This window comes from Schistocerca piceifrons, chromosome 3 (assembly GCF_021461385.2).
Source record: "Schistocerca piceifrons isolate TAMUIC-IGC-003096 chromosome 3, iqSchPice1.1, whole genome shotgun sequence".
NCBI classification, from domain to species: domain Eukaryota; kingdom Metazoa; phylum Arthropoda; class Insecta; order Orthoptera; family Acrididae; genus Schistocerca; species Schistocerca piceifrons.
The window spans coordinates 685,213,847-685,229,819 of record NC_060140.1 but is presented as its reverse complement, the minus strand read 5'-3'; positions in this window follow the sequence as shown (position 1 = coordinate 685,229,819).

The following is a 15,973-nucleotide window of genomic DNA, read 5'->3' as shown; positions in this document are numbered from 1 at the left end:
GTAGAGCTGTGAAAGCGCTTCGATCATTTGTAATAACCCTGTACATGTGGCGTGCACATGGGGGGTTTTTAGGCTAGACAGCAGTGCGAGGTGTCCTGATGAACACTCACCAGTCGACGTGCAGGCAGGGAAATCAGGACGCGCCCAGTGTAAAGACACTTCAGCTATCAAGATATTAGCAGTAAATTTTCAGAGTGTTCGGAATAAAGTTCCTGAATTTAATGCCCTCCAGGAAGCGTGTGGCTCGCAAATTATTCTCGGGACTGAGACATGGCTAAACCCTGAGATAGGAAGTTATGACATATTTAGTGAGGGTTGGAACGTGTATCGGAAAGACAGATTAGACACCGTAGGAGGTGGTGTCTTCATTGCATTTGACAAAAATATTGTGTCTACTGAGGTCGAAGTAGAGTGTGATTGTAAAGTTATCTGGACACGTTTAACAGGGCTAGGGAAAATAAAGTTAATTGTTGGATGTTATTACCGGCCACCAGGTTCCACCGTGACAGTTCTAGAATCATTCAAAGGGAGTCTACACTCTATATCGCAGAAGTACCCGGATCATGCTATATAAGTCGGAGGCGACTTCAACCTACCTAGTAGAGAATGGGATGTCTATGGATTCATTACAGGTGGTACAGTCAATCCGTCGTGTGAATTACTTTTGAATACATCATCCGAAAACTGTCTTGAGCAGCTAAATCTACAGCCAAGGCGTAATGGAAATATTTTAGATCTGGTAAACACGAACAGACCAGACCTCATCGACGGTGTCAGTGTTGAGACAGGGATTAGTAATCATGATGTTGTCATTACGACTATGGTTACGAAAGTTAAAAAGTCGCTCAAGAAGGCTAGGAGAGTATTCTTACTAGAAAGAGCAGGTAAGCAGTTGTTAGCATCCCATCGACTTCATTTACTTCCGGTACGATGGACGTGGAAGAATTATGGGCAAATTTTAAACACATTTTAAATCACGCATTGGAGAATTATGTGCCAAAAAGTGGGTTACGGACGGAAAAGACCCACCGTGGTTTAACAGCGCAATTCGGAGAATGCTCAGGAAGCAAAGACAGTTGCACTCGCGGTACAAGAAAGATCGGGAGAATGAGGACAGGCAAAAGTTAGTAGAGATTCGTGCTGCTGTAAAAAGAGTGATGCGCGAAGCATACAACCACTACCACCTTCATACCTTAGCAAAAGATCTTGCTGTAAACACAAGGAAATTCTGGTCTTACGTAAAATCGGTAAGCGGGTCGAAGGCTTTCATCCAGTCACTCACTGATCAGTCTGGCCTGGCAACGGAAGACAGCGAAACGAAAGCTGAAATTTTAAATTTAGCATTTGAGAAATCTCTCACGCAGGAGGATCGTGCAAACATATCGCCGTTTGAGTCTCCAACAGATTCCCGTATGGATGACATAGTGATAGGCATCCCTGGGGGTTGTGAAGCAGCTGAATCGGTGGAAAATAAATAAATCGCCAGGTCCTGATGGGATTCATACTCGGTTTTACAGAGAGTACTCTACTGCATTGGCTCCTTACTTAGCTTGCATTTATCGCGAATCTCTTGCCCAACGTAAAGTCCCGAGCGACTGGAAAAAAGCGCAGGTGACGCCTGTATATAAGAAGGGTAGAAGGACGAATCCTCAAAATTACAGACCAATATCCTTAACATCGGTTTGTTGCAGGATTCTCGAACATATTCTCAGTTCGAATATAATGAATTTCCTTGAGACAGAGTAGTTGCTGTCCATGCATAAGCACGTCTTTAGAAAGCATCGCTCCTGCGAAACGCAACTCGCTCTTTTTTCACATGATATCTTGCGAACCATGGATGAAGGCTATCAGACGGATGCCATATTCCTTGACTTCCGGAAAGCGTTTGACTCGGTGCCCAACTGCAGACTCCTAACTAAGGTACTAACATATGGTATTGATTCCCAAATATTTGAGTGACTCGAAGACTTCTTAACTAATAGAGCCCAGTACGTTTTCCTCGATGGTGAGTGTTCATCGGAGGTGAAGGTATCATCTGGAGTGCCCCAGGGAAGTGTGGTAGGTCTGCTGTTGTTTTCTATTTACATAAATGATCTTTTGGATAGGGTGGATAGCAAAGTGCGGCTGTTTGCTGATGATGCTGTGGTGTACGGGAAGGTGTCGTCGTTGAGTGACTGTAGGAGGATACAAGATGACTTGGGCAGGGTTTTTGATTGGTATAAAGAATGGCAGCTAACTCTAAATGTAGATAAATGTAAATTAATGCAGATGAATGGGAAAAAGAATCCCGTAATGTTTGAATACTCCATTAGTAGTGTAGCGCTTGACACAGTCACGTCGATTAAATATTTAGACGTAACATTGCAGAGCGATATGAAGTGGGACAAGCATGTAATGGCAGTTGTGGGGAAGGCGGACAGTCGTCTTCGGTTCATTGGTAGAATTTTGGTAAGATGTGGTTCATGTGTATAGGAGATCGCTTATAAAACACTAATACGACCTACTCTTGAGGACTGTTCGAGCGTTTGGGATCCCTATCAGGGCGGATTGAGGGAGGACATAGAAGCAATTCAGAGGTGGGCTGCTAGATTTGTTACTGGTAGATTTGATCATTACGCGAGTGTTACGGAAATGCTTCAGGAACTCGGGTGGGTGTCTCTGGAGGAAAGGAGGCGTTCTTTTCGTGAATCGCTACTGAGGAAATTTAGAGAACCAGCATTTGAGGCTGACTGCAGTACAATTTTACTGCCGCCAACTTACATTTCGCGGAAAGACCACAAAGATAAGAGAGATTAGGGCTCGTACAGAGGCATATAGGCAGTCATTTTTCCCTTGTTCTGTTTGGGAGTGGAACAGGGAGAGAAGATGCTAGTTGTGGTACGAGGTACCCTCCGCCACGCACCGTATGGTGGATTTCGGAGTATGTATGTAGATATAGATGTAGATGTAGAAGAATGGGGAGATGACGAGTACTCGTCTGAGACAAAGTTACCAGCAGCTGACAGCGTTTGAAAGGGGCCTCATTGTGGGGCTTCATTCGGCCAGCTGGTCGAATCGTACGATATCAAGACTTTTTTGTGGCATTCGGACGTGACAGATGCCTGATGGACTGGATGGGAATGTGAGGGCAGACGCACTCATCGTCAAGTTTCTGGTCGACAACATCTGACCACCACAACGGCACCAAGCACGTAGTAACGCCTTCTCATCTGCGCCCGCAAGCCGGAAGCAAGCTATAGACTCCCTACAATATTCTGCGGCATCCCGCACGAACTGTCGCAGACTATCAGCAGACGGACTCGGAATTAACGACCCATATCTAGGCTGCCGTTAACACCGTAATACAAACGGCTGAGTTCAGAGTGGTGGCGTGATTAGCAAGCATGGACTGCTGATGAATAGCGTCGCACTGTGGTCAGGCATCGCTGATCGCGGCTCTGCAATACCATAAATGACAACCGCCGTGGAGTATGGCAGTGACCTCTGAGACGATCTCACTATTCGATTGTTTTGTGGAGGCACAGGGGTGTTATTCGTGGTGGCACAACGCCCATGTGTGAGCACACTCTGCGTACTCAAATGTTACCTCCCATGCGACAGTCTCGTGGCGCCGTTCTTAAAAGAGAACAGTGCTCGTCCACACATGGCGCGTGTCTCTATGAACTATCCACATGATGCTGAGGTACGCCTGTGGGCCAGAAAAATCTTTAGATCCGTCGCCAATAGAAGATGTATAGGACTGCTATCATTCTACTTATCGTTTCTGCATTTGTGTGGTTGACTCCTGGATTATGAATTATTTTAGAGTCGAAGTTACTTAATTTTAATGTCCATCTTGTTGGTCGACTTTATCGATCTTTCAACTGTAATAACCATTTTAAAGATGCTTGATGTGTAATCACTTCGAATTCCCAACCATACAAATAACAACGAAAATAAAAGATTCTGTAAATAACTACTAAAATTTCTTTTTCAGTTGTCGAATAATTATTTTCATCCTTATCCAGTTGTCTGGTGGCATATGTCACTGGAGTTTCTGTCCCATCAATATACAGATTTAAAATACAGCCAAAAGCATTGTTGGATGCGTCACGTGAAAGTATGAATTCCTATTCAAAGCTGGGGAATACTAACCAGGGTCTGATGTTAATAAGACCTTGAGCTTCTCAAATTCTTTTGACACTGTGCTGTCTACTGAAAATTAACACTTTTACATAGTAACTTAGTTAATGGCTGTGCAAATTCAGCGAATCCCTTCAGAATAACTGAATAATCCAGTAAACGACTCTAAGTGTTTAGTAGTTTAAGGTGTCAGAAAATCACCTATGGCGGAAGTAAGCTGAGTATCCATCCTCAGTTCGTCTTGACTGATAATATTCCCAAGATAACTTACTTGTGTCTGAGCAAAATGGCGTTTCCCTACACTAAGTGTAAGGTGTGATGCCCTCGGTCTATGAAATACTTCATCTAGATGTTTAACATGATCTTCTATAGTTCTCGAATAGACAATTATGTGGTTAAGCTATGTCATACAGATTCTTGGTGTTAATCCACAAAGTACCCCATGTAATAGGCGTTGGAATGTGGCCAGAGTATTTTTTAATCGAAACAGCATTCTTAGAAACTGGAAATGACGTGAAGGTGGTAAGAAAGCTGTCTCGGGTCTGTCTTCAGGAAAGCTTCCAGTTGGTGATATCCACTTGTAAGATCAGCCGTTGAAAAATTTTTACACCTTTCTGTGTTGACCAATTTGTCCATGATATGCGGGACCGGATATGCATTAATCGTGGTTCGTGTATTCAAGTGACGGTAGTCACTAAAAAATCGATATTTTCTAGTACCCCCAACTGTCTCCTTTGGTACAATAACAATATTTTCTGACCTTTCGCTATCAATATACTTGACAATACCGTAATGTAACTGTTGATCTATAAATTCGTTTAGTGGTGGCAGTTTCACTATTCTGTATGGTTTTCTAGAGACTGGTGAATTATCACGTGTTGGTACGTGGTGTTGCGTCATAGGAGTTGCTGGTAGTGACCATCTGAACTGAATAAGCCTGAATATCCTTACAACAAAATTTCCATGGCTTCCCGTTCACTGTCTTTCAAGTGACGAACCTTGGCACTTAGCATAGAGGCGTTGACGGTTAGTTTCATACTCCGATCAGCTGTTGATCCACCGATATACTCATTCGCGAGTGTCTCTAAACTCGCTATAGTTAATGCTTTTGGGAGATTCACTTCATCTATCCCAAATCACTGACTGTGCTGTGTGCAACCTGTGGCTGGTTTGCATTGTTGGAAGTCGCTATTGTAGTGTTGGGCAGTTGGCTGTTAACAGCGCGTAGCGTTGCGCAGTTGGAGGTGAACCGCCAGCGGTGGTGGATGTGGGGAGAGAAATGGCGGAGTTCTGAGAGCGGATGATCTGGACGTGTGTCCATCAGACACAGTGAATTTGTAAGACTGGATGCCATGAACTGCTATATATATTATGACTTTTGAACTATTAAGGTAAATACATTGTTTGTTCTCTATCAAAATCTTTCATTTGCTAACTATGCCTATCAGTAGTTAGTGCCTTCAGTAGTTTGAATCTTTTATTTAGCTGGTAGTAGTAGTGGCGCTCGCTGTATTGCAGTAGTTCGAGTAACGAAGATTTTTGTGAGGTAAGTGATTGATGAAAGGTATAGATTATTGTTAGTCAGGGCCATTGTAGGGATTTTTGAAAGTCAGATTGCGTTGCGCTAAAAATATTGTGTGTCAGTTTAAGCACAGTCATTTATAATTTTTCTAAGGGAACATTTCACATGGTCATACGTAATTATCTTCAACGTATGTGTATGAAGTTCAGGTGGTGATACTTTAGCAATTTAAATATTTTAGCATTGAAATATTTACAGCTGTTTGACTCGTCAGAAACAAATTCCCAACAAGTTCAACTGCATGCTGTGAAACAGTAATTTTTGCGTGGTGTCTGTCCAGGAGATGAAGTCCGAGAATTGTGAAATACCCATGTCCCACAGTTGGTAATATTCTCATATGCTCACGAAGCTCTATAGTTCCAATCCTAAAAACGAGCTATGTTGTCCTTAATGATACCAAATCATTATCTTCAACACTACGTAATATTTTTCCGAGGAGTCTCTAGTTTTCTCCTACAAACGAGGTCAAGACTGATCATGGATACACGTGCACCACTATCGACTAAACATTTACATTCTCTAACATTTACAAAACCTATGAAACAACCATCCATCTCTGCATTTGTGTCTCCAGTACGCTGACTTACTGAGAATGTTTCCCGATGGGCGAAACACCGCCGTTTATGTTCAATGTTTTCCGTTGCTCGTTTCCGTTACCTTGGTTCTTAGTCCTACACCCGTTTGCCTTGTGACCAAAACGCCCACATCGCTAACACTGTAGTCGATTGCAACGAGCCGTCAAATGCCCTCCCTTCCCACAACGACTATAATGTTTCTCAGAAGCAAAAATCCGCTTATCATTGCGTACTCGTATAGCAATATCTATATCCTGCATATGCGTGGCATCACACAGAACTCCAGCCAAATCTTCTGGATTTTCCATGCTTACTCTTCGCGAAAACTCATCAGAAAAAAATTGGAAATTTGTGGTAAGGTCTTACGGAACTAAGCCGCAGAGGTCATCGATCCTTAAGCGTACATACTATTTAATCTATCTTAAAATAATTTACACTAAGGACGACACACACACCCATGCCCGAGGGTGGACTCGAACTTCCGACGGAGGGAGCCGCGAGGAGCACGAAACTCCGCAGGAATTGCTCACAAAAACACATCGAGAGCTCTGTTTTCTGTCTCACTGAGTATGAAGTGATCCGCTTTTGGATTCCCTGTCAGTTCACATGTTTGTGCATTTGCTTTACGAATTCTGACTGAAAATGTCTCCACAGCCTCATTTGCCTTTTGTGTGAGCTACTGATCTTTTCTCTAAATAGCCTAGTGCTATTCCGCTTGCAGTTTCTCTGATACAAACCTTCCGCAAATTGTTCATATATATTTGCCTTACTCCGCATTGCGTGATACGTCACGTATTTCATGGCTTCACTTGTAAGGCTCAAATTTACATTCTGCAGAGTAGTTTCATCTACCAGACTCCTCATTCTGGCTGCACCGAATCCATCATTAATGGATACCGTTACGTCCTCTGTTGTTTTCGCGGAGAACGATGTGATTACGCTAGCTACTGAAGGATCTAAAGTGGGACACTGCCATGAGCATTTTCCTCTAACAATTGTGACACTTGCTCGTTATACTCTCATTAGTAGTGTGGTGTCGGTAGCTACGATGCCACGGCGAAGGCGCGCTCTGCTAGGTTAGCACTAAGACACCGACACCGACGACAGCACCCTCTAGCCGGCGCTGTGCAGCTCTACGAGCGCCGCTCCAGATTCTACCCTTTTGATGCCGAGCAGACGACCAAGCACCTTAGTTTCTATTTCATAGTGGGGAGTCACTACTTGTTACTATGTAACTTGATGTACAGCTTCGCACCTACGTGCTCATCTCAGCCAAAGTTAAGTACTTAGTAAAACCACTTTTAACTGCAGTATCAAGTGTTCTACCTCACCTGCTCGTCCTAGCTTCCTATATTCGGCCTACCCTTCAGTTTTCAGGAGCAGACCCACGCGCCTCCTTCCAGGTGGGATACTAAAAGTAGTAGCTTACTTTGTGTGCCTAGCTTTGCGAAATTTGCCACTAGGTTAATTTTGTACTGAAAATACGTGCTTTAGATAGAGCAACGGATACCAAAGAAGAAAAATGTAACTCACAATGGCCGGCCGGAGTGGCCGAACGGTTCTAGGCGCTACAGTCTGGAATTGCGCGACCGCTACGGTCGCAGGTTCGAATCCTGCCTCGGGCATGGATGTGTGTGATGTCCTTAGGTTAGTTAGGTTTAAGTAGTTCTAAGTTCTAGGGGACTGATGACCTCAGAAATTAAGCCCCATAGTGCTCAGAGCCATTTCAACCATTTAACTCACAATGTACGAAACTAGATTCAACTACATCTTTTGCCTGATCATTGCCCAGCGACACTCACTACATGCCAGTATAAGATTATTAGAGTTCGGTTATGCATACTCAACGTTTAGAAGTCGTCGTTCTTCAGCAGCAGACTCGACAGATGCTAAGTCAGCTGTGTATTGCATTTCACCTGACGTATGGCGTGTCATCAGTTGCCACGCCTGGGAGGTGATGTCAGGGACCCTGGCGTCCCGGCGGCTGCCCAGCGCGAAGCGGTTCTCGTGCCAGCTGTAGTGTGTATTCGGTCCCATTCCGAATTATGATAACCCTTGATGTTCCATGCGTTTGTTCCTGGTGTCGGTAGTCTTGTGGTCTGTTGATCTTCTTCGTACCCCTGGTAGGTTTCAGCACCCAAAAATGCCAGTGTGCTGAAAGGGAAAATAGCCCCAAGAGGCCATGTTGTTGGCTGTTAACTGCTTGTCGGTCTCTCGCTTTGTGCTCTTATGAAACAGATACAGTTTCTGGCAACATACTGTACGAGAGGACGAGTATGCTTGTCTTCCTGCATTTGGTATTCCGTCACCTTTTCTGGTGAATACTAATTCCTTGCTCGGCAGGGAGTGTCCTCGACCTGACTTACTTGCGGCGTAGTGGCTCGCTTGCTGCTTCCGGTTCCGTCTCTAGCTTCTCCTGAATTTGTCTCATAAAATGTGAGTGAGTTTTAATATATATTTACACTACTGGCCATTAAAATTGCTACACCACTAAGATGACGAGCTACAGACGCGAAATTTAACCGACAGTAACAAGAAGCTGTGATATCCAAACTATTAGCTCTTCAGAGCATTCACACAAGGTTGGCGCCGGTGGCGACACGTACAACGTGCTGATATGAGGAAAGTTTGCAACCGATTTCTCATACATAAACAGCAGTTGACCGGCGTTGCCTGGTGAAACATTGTTGCGATGCCTCGTGTAAGGAGGAGACATGCGTACCATCACGTTTCCGACTTTGATAAAGGTCGGATTGTAGCCTATCGCGTTTGCGGTTTATCGTATCGCGACACTGCTCGCATTGGTCGAGATCCAATGACTGTTAGCGGAATATGGAATCGGTGGGTTCAGGAGGGTTATACGGAACGCCGTTCTGGATCCCAACGGCCTCGTATCACTAGCAGTCGAGATGACAGGCATCTTATCCGCATGGCTGTAACGGATCGTGCAGCCACGTCTCGATCCCTGAGTCAACGGGTGGGGACGTTGCAGAAAATGTTCGACTGCTGCCCTGGCCAGCACATTCTCCAGATCTCTCACCGATTGAAAACGGCTGGTCAATGGTGGCTGAGCAACTGGCTCGTCACAATATGCCAGTCACTACTCTTGATGAACTGTGGTATCGAGTTGAAGCTGCATGGGCAGCTGTACCTGTACACGCCATCCAAGCTCTGTTTGACTCAATGCCCAGGCGTATCAAGGCCGCTATTACGGCCAGAGGTGGTTGTTCCGGCTACTGATTTCGCATGATCTACGTACCCAAATTGCGTGAAAATGTAATCACATGTCAGTTCTAGTATAATATATTTGTCGAATGAATACCCGTTTATCATCTGCATTTCTTCTTGGTGTAGCAATTTTAATGGCCAGTAGTATATATATATATATATATATATATATATATATATATATATATATATATATATATATATATGTATGTATAATTTCTGTTCCTTACTATTCTGTTCCATAAACTAACCTTCGTTTATGTCGCACAGCTCCTGTTTGGTGTTGACATTTTTTTTCCGTCGGTGTATGTGTGGGTGTGTAGGGAAATGAAGTATTGTTCAGCCTTATTGAAGTCGTTCATCTCACGTCCGTGAACATTGTGTAAATCATCGCTTGTAATTTAAAACATTTGTTTTAAAAATAAACGCTTAAGTAGAGTGTCTTGCGACGTATGACTTCAGACAAGTTATTTGTAACAGCATGTTGGTTGTCTAAGCGACCTCTGTTCTGTGGTACGAAAGATCATTCACATAAAAAAAAAACGAAGACAGCGTTACGATATACAAATGAAATGCTCTGCGTAATTAAATGGAAATCTGTGGATTCGACTCGAGAAGTTATCGGGAAGACTTGTGGCATAAATTTACAGAACCTTTATTCGAATAATACTGTGTAACCACTGTTCTGCCATCGTCGTATACTTCGCGTATGAATCGTAAGAGCAACATAAGAACGATTACGTCACTTATCGAGGTTTATAGTACTCTTTTCATCGCTCGATACATGAATGGAATTTGTCTCAGAGAAAAGTGCACATCATATGCGCTGATACATATTGTTCCCTCGAAGTGTAGAAAAACAGTGCCTAGACTGATGAGTTTCATTACACTCTGGTATAAGCCGAAGGCTGAGAATTAGTGCGCCGAAACCCACATGGCATCTCACTAACCTACGTCCCAAATTATTTGTTGGCTTTATTTCAACCTCTACCTTCGCATACAGCTTTTACCGTCTACAGCTTCATCTAGTGTCATGGAAGATATTCCCCGACGTCTTAATATATGACCAATCATGCTGTCCCTTCTTCTTGTCAGTATTTTCCATATGGTCCTTTCTTCACTGTTTCTGCAGAAAACCTTTCCATTCCTTGTAAGCCATCTAATTTTTAACATCCTTCTGTAGCACCATGTCTCAAACGCTTTGATTCTCTTCTTGTTCCATAATCCATGCTTCACTATCATGTAATGATGTGTTCCAAACGTTGTGTGATACATCATGCGAAAGTTACTTTCGTCCCTACGTTTTGCACATTAGAGTAATCTCCAAGCATTACATAAAGTAGTCTCCATTGGCCGGCAGAAGTGGCCGTACGGTTAAAGGCGCTGCAGTCTGGAACCGCAAGACCGCTACGGTCGCAGGTTCGAATCCTGCCTCGGGCATGGATGTTTGTGATGTCCTTAGGTTAGTTAGGTTTAACTAGTTCTAAGTTCTAGGGGACTAATGACCTCAGCAGTTGAGTCCCATAGTGCTCAGAGCCATTTTGGTCTCCATTGGATTTTTTTTCTAGAACAATAAACAGATTTGTTTTACAACAGTTCACACCTTTATCTTTACATGTATTAAATCCTGTTTAGTGGGTGTTACTTGTCTCTTCTGCTAAAATCTACACCGTATGTTGGCAAGACAGACAAGCAGTTGCAAATAATTCACCGTTTACGGAAAAATTATGGCATGAACTGCTTCAAATCTAGAACTAGCATTTGTGAAAGTAAAGTTGTGCATTATTCCAGAAAAAAAACCGAAGGTTCCCTTAAAATTCAGTAATAGGTGAAAGCCTTCTGGAAACTATTACATTTCGGCAAAAGCTTTGAGTTTGAATTTTTGAAAAGAGTAGTTACGTACTTGCTGTGTAAAATGGTCGCACTAGCAGATTTGATATATGCGTTCTTTTTTCTTTTTGTAATGACCATGAGGTCGAAATTACCCAATAATGACAGATAAAACATTTAGTTCACAAACACGTACACATCTTTTAGTCATGACATATTTTATTGTTAATGACAAATATAAATACCCATTCTCATTTGCTTATCCACTAATGATAAAAGCTTGTCGGATTGACAATCCCCGTTTTATTCAATGTAGGTGGAATGTTGAGTTGCTGCTGTTCAGGGAGCGCTTGGTGTCAAGTTATTCATTTTCAAGTCTGGTCACCAACTGCATTTTAACAGTGTACAGTCAACGTAAGTTTTGACTGTAACCCAAATACGCCCATTTAACGGGTTATACCACAGCCGAAACTGTACCGTAGTGAAAAATACAAAAGAAAAGGGTATTTCAGTCGAAGAAACGACAGCAAGTGCGCCAGATTGCTGTCATTCAGAAAATTTGCTTTTCTGTGGAACCGTTGTAACGAGAATTTTGAAATGGAAAATCTATAGCAACACATAAACGGGAAACATTGTTAGCAAAAATCTCTAAAGTTCTCAACCCATTTACTTCAAATTACGTTTTGATGTGAACAGGGAGATAAAAACAACATCGGCCCTAGCTCACTTCAACCCTCACCGAAACAGGGTTTACTGTGAGGAAAATTACCGTACTCTAATAGACATCCAGACGGACATACGGTACATGGCTTTAAAAAAAAACGAAAAGAACAATGAACAGATTTTATGTTTAAAACGATTGCGAGAAATAAAACCCAAAGTTGTGCTGTGTTCTGTTTTGAAAACCGGTGGTTTTAATTACAACAGTACGCCTCGCCATTTAAAGAATTAGACAAATTATTTCCCTAGTAGACATTATTTCTTTCATATACTGTATAGCGTCTCTCTGTATGTATAATTTTTAATAAATACTGTATAGAAACAATGTGCTGTATTGTTTTCTTCCTCGCAGTCGTCTTTAACAGAAAACCTGTACAATAGGAAAGATGTATTTATGGCTTATTGCCCTATGATTAGAGTACTTCGACGCAGCCTTAATCATCCGAAACTTTATATGTATCTCAGATAAGCAATGTTGCTATGGATAACGCAGCAGGAGACTATAAGGAATACCAGTCAATCGATACAGTATTCACTACTGATGATGCCATGCAGCATCCACAATATTTTCTAAACTCACTGCACCCAGCTGGCTTTGCCATACACAGTTTGAAGCTTAAAAAAGGCGTTCCTGTAAAATAGTTAGGCAATTTCAATCCTCCTGAACTTTGTAATGGTACCCGTTTGCAGACTAAAACAATGATAAGCGACGTCACTCAAGCTACCATTCCCACAGGTTCAGCAGCTGGAGAGGTCGCTCCTATACGCGCATACCAATGATCCCAATTAATTCATGAGTTCATGTTAAGCAACCTCAATTCCTAATCAAATTTTCTTTTGCAGTAACAATAAAGAGGGCTCAAAATTATTCATTCAAATATGTTGGAATTGATTTATGATCAAAGTGTAATTCGCGTGGTCAGTTGTGGGAAGGAGATTAATGTTTAACGTCCCGTCGACAACGAGGCCATTAGAGACGGAGCGTGGTCAGTTGTACGTTGCCCTTTCACGAACTTGTTGTTCAGAAAACCAGTTCTTCCTATCACCACAAAGAAAGTAAATGTAGTATATCATGATGCAACGCAGAACAATACGCAGACTGCGGGAAAGCTAATTATTACAAAGCTGTAATGTCACATGTGAAACAGTTCAAATACACTCACGTTCAGAGAGAAGAAAAAAAAAACAGAACACCTTAGAAAAAACAGGACACCTTGATCGACGAGATAGGACGTTCATATTCATCGGACATGTACGTTATCACCAACAAAGGATTAAACAGTCAACAGGTTGCACCTACATATACATTAGTATCTTCTGCGGAAACGATTACCATTTGAAGCATGTCGGTCCACGGGCTCAAGGTTAACATCAATATCGCGGCTTACCACCTACCGGTAAAAAATGACTGCGGCTCTCGTTGTTTTAAACCGAGGGTAATGGATCAGTGTGACTTGAGCAGACGTGGAAGGTGGCTCGCAGACGTATGTGCGAACAGTACCGTCAAATCAGTGAGTCTGAAAGAGGGTTACTTGTTGGCATGAGGGAATGTGATGTATCCATCCATGAAATTGCTGCTCGTGAAGGACAAAGTGTTTCGGCAGTGCAATGGGTATGTACAGAACGGTTCACGGAAGGCCGTAGAACACGACGCGAAAGATCAAGTCGCACCACCCATACCACTTCCTCATCCCAATGACATCGCAGGACAGATCTGCGTCCTCCTCGACTCTGGCGCAACATTTGAACAGTGTAACATATCGTACACTATCAGACGTGACAGTTCGTTGCCGTTTAAGACGGCATAGGTTGCGTACGCGTAGTCCACTTCTCCACCTAACTTTGACGAACGTGCAGCACGTCGTTGTACTTGAAAGTTTAACCTCTATCCTGTATGGGAATATACATAACGGATGTCCGAGTCTAGGTCGTAGACCCATGGTTGACGACAAATAAAAGTTTTGGTCTAGCCCTTGAGTTGTGCACTGATAGCCAAATGGTATGGCGACCGCTTCCGATAAAAGGGAAAACGGGTTCGAGTCCCGGTCTGATACAAATTTTCACTGTCGTCACTCTGTTCTACAGCTGATGGTTGTACTTACTCTCAACTTCGAATGCATTTAATGTATTTCATAGCGGCTGTCGTCGCTGCAGTGCCTCTTCCTTTGAACACGCGTGCGTCGTAATCAGAATACCGCAAGCGCTACAATATCGTGCTTTTTACGTGATTTAACCATTCCATGAGGCTTCGGGCTTGCAGCCGGATGACGTCGGCTTCTTAGCATGATATTTCTGCTGACTTCCATTCAGCCATCTTCAAGTGAGTTTTATAATAAACATTGATAGTATACGTTACTGACTTTACAACTGAAACTGATGTGAAGGAGGATGCACACAGGTTACATGAGTACTCCTGCCGAGCTTGCACTACTGTCAAATACAGTTAGGTAACAAAAGTCTTGGAATACTTCCTAGTATCGTGTCGGACCTCCTTTTCCCCAGTGTAGTGCAGCAACTCGACGCGGCATGGTCTCAATATTTCGTTGGAAGTACCCAGCGAAAATATTGATCCATGGTGCCTCTATAGCTATCCACAGTTGGGAGAGTGCTACTGGTGCAGGATTCTGTGCAAGCACTGACCTCTGGATTACGTTCTGTAAATGTTCGATGAGATTCATGTTAGACGATCTGGGTAGCCAAATCATTAGTACGAATTGCCCAGACTATTCTACAAACCACTCGCAAACAACTCTGGCCCGCTGAAATGGCGCATTTTCATCCATAAAAATTCCGTCCTTGTTTGGGAACATGAAGTACATGAATGGCTGAAAATGGTCTCCATGTAACCGAACATAGCCATATCCAGCCAATTATCGGTTCAGTTGGACCATAGAACCCAGTGATTTCCATGTAAACACAGTCCATGGAGCCACCATCATTTTGCATGGTGACTTGGTGACAACAGGGGTCCAGGACTTATTGGGGCCTGAGCCACACTCTAACCCTACCATCAGCTCCTACCAGCGGAAATTGTAACTCATTTGACCAGGCCACGGTTCTCCAGTCGTCTAGGGTTCAACCGATATGCTCGCAAGCTCAGGAGAGGCGCTACAGACTGCTAGCAAAGGCACTCGCTTCGGTCGTCTGCTGACACTGCCCATTATCGTCAAATTTCATCCCACTTTCCTGACGGATTCTTTCTTCGTACGTCCCTCATTGATTTCCGTGGTTATTTCATGAATCATTACTTGTCTGTTAGCACTGACAACTCCACGGAAACGGCTCTGCACTCGATCGTTAACTGGATGCCATCGACATTGTAAGTAGGCTGTATAGGTTTTTTTATTGGTAACGCCACGTAGCGCTCTGTATGAAAATCATTGGCTGCGCTGTGTGCAGTCTGTGGCTAGTTTGCATTGTTGTTGGCTATTGTAGTGTTGGGCAGTTGCCTGTTAACAGCGCGTAGCGTTGCGCAGTTGGAGGTGAGCCGCCAGCAGTGGTGGATGTGGGGAGAGAAATGGCGGAGTTTTGAGAGCGGATGATCTGGACGTGTGTCCATCAGAGACGGTAAATTTGTAAGACTGGATGTCATGATCTGATATATATTATGACTTTTGAACACCTTTAAGGTAAATACATTGTTTGTTCTCTATCAAAATCTTTCATTTGCTAACTATGCCTATCAGTAGTTAGTGCCTTCAGTAGTTTGAATCTTTTATTTAGCTGGCAGTAGTGGCGCTCGCTGTATTGCAGTAGTTCGAGTAACGAAGATTTTTGTGAGGTAAGTGATTTTTGAAAGGTATAGGTTAATGTTAGTCAGGGCCATTCTTTTGTGGGGATTATTGAAAGTCAGATTGCGTTGCGCTAAAAATATTGTGTGTCAGTTTAAGCACGGTCATGTATAATTTTTCTAAGG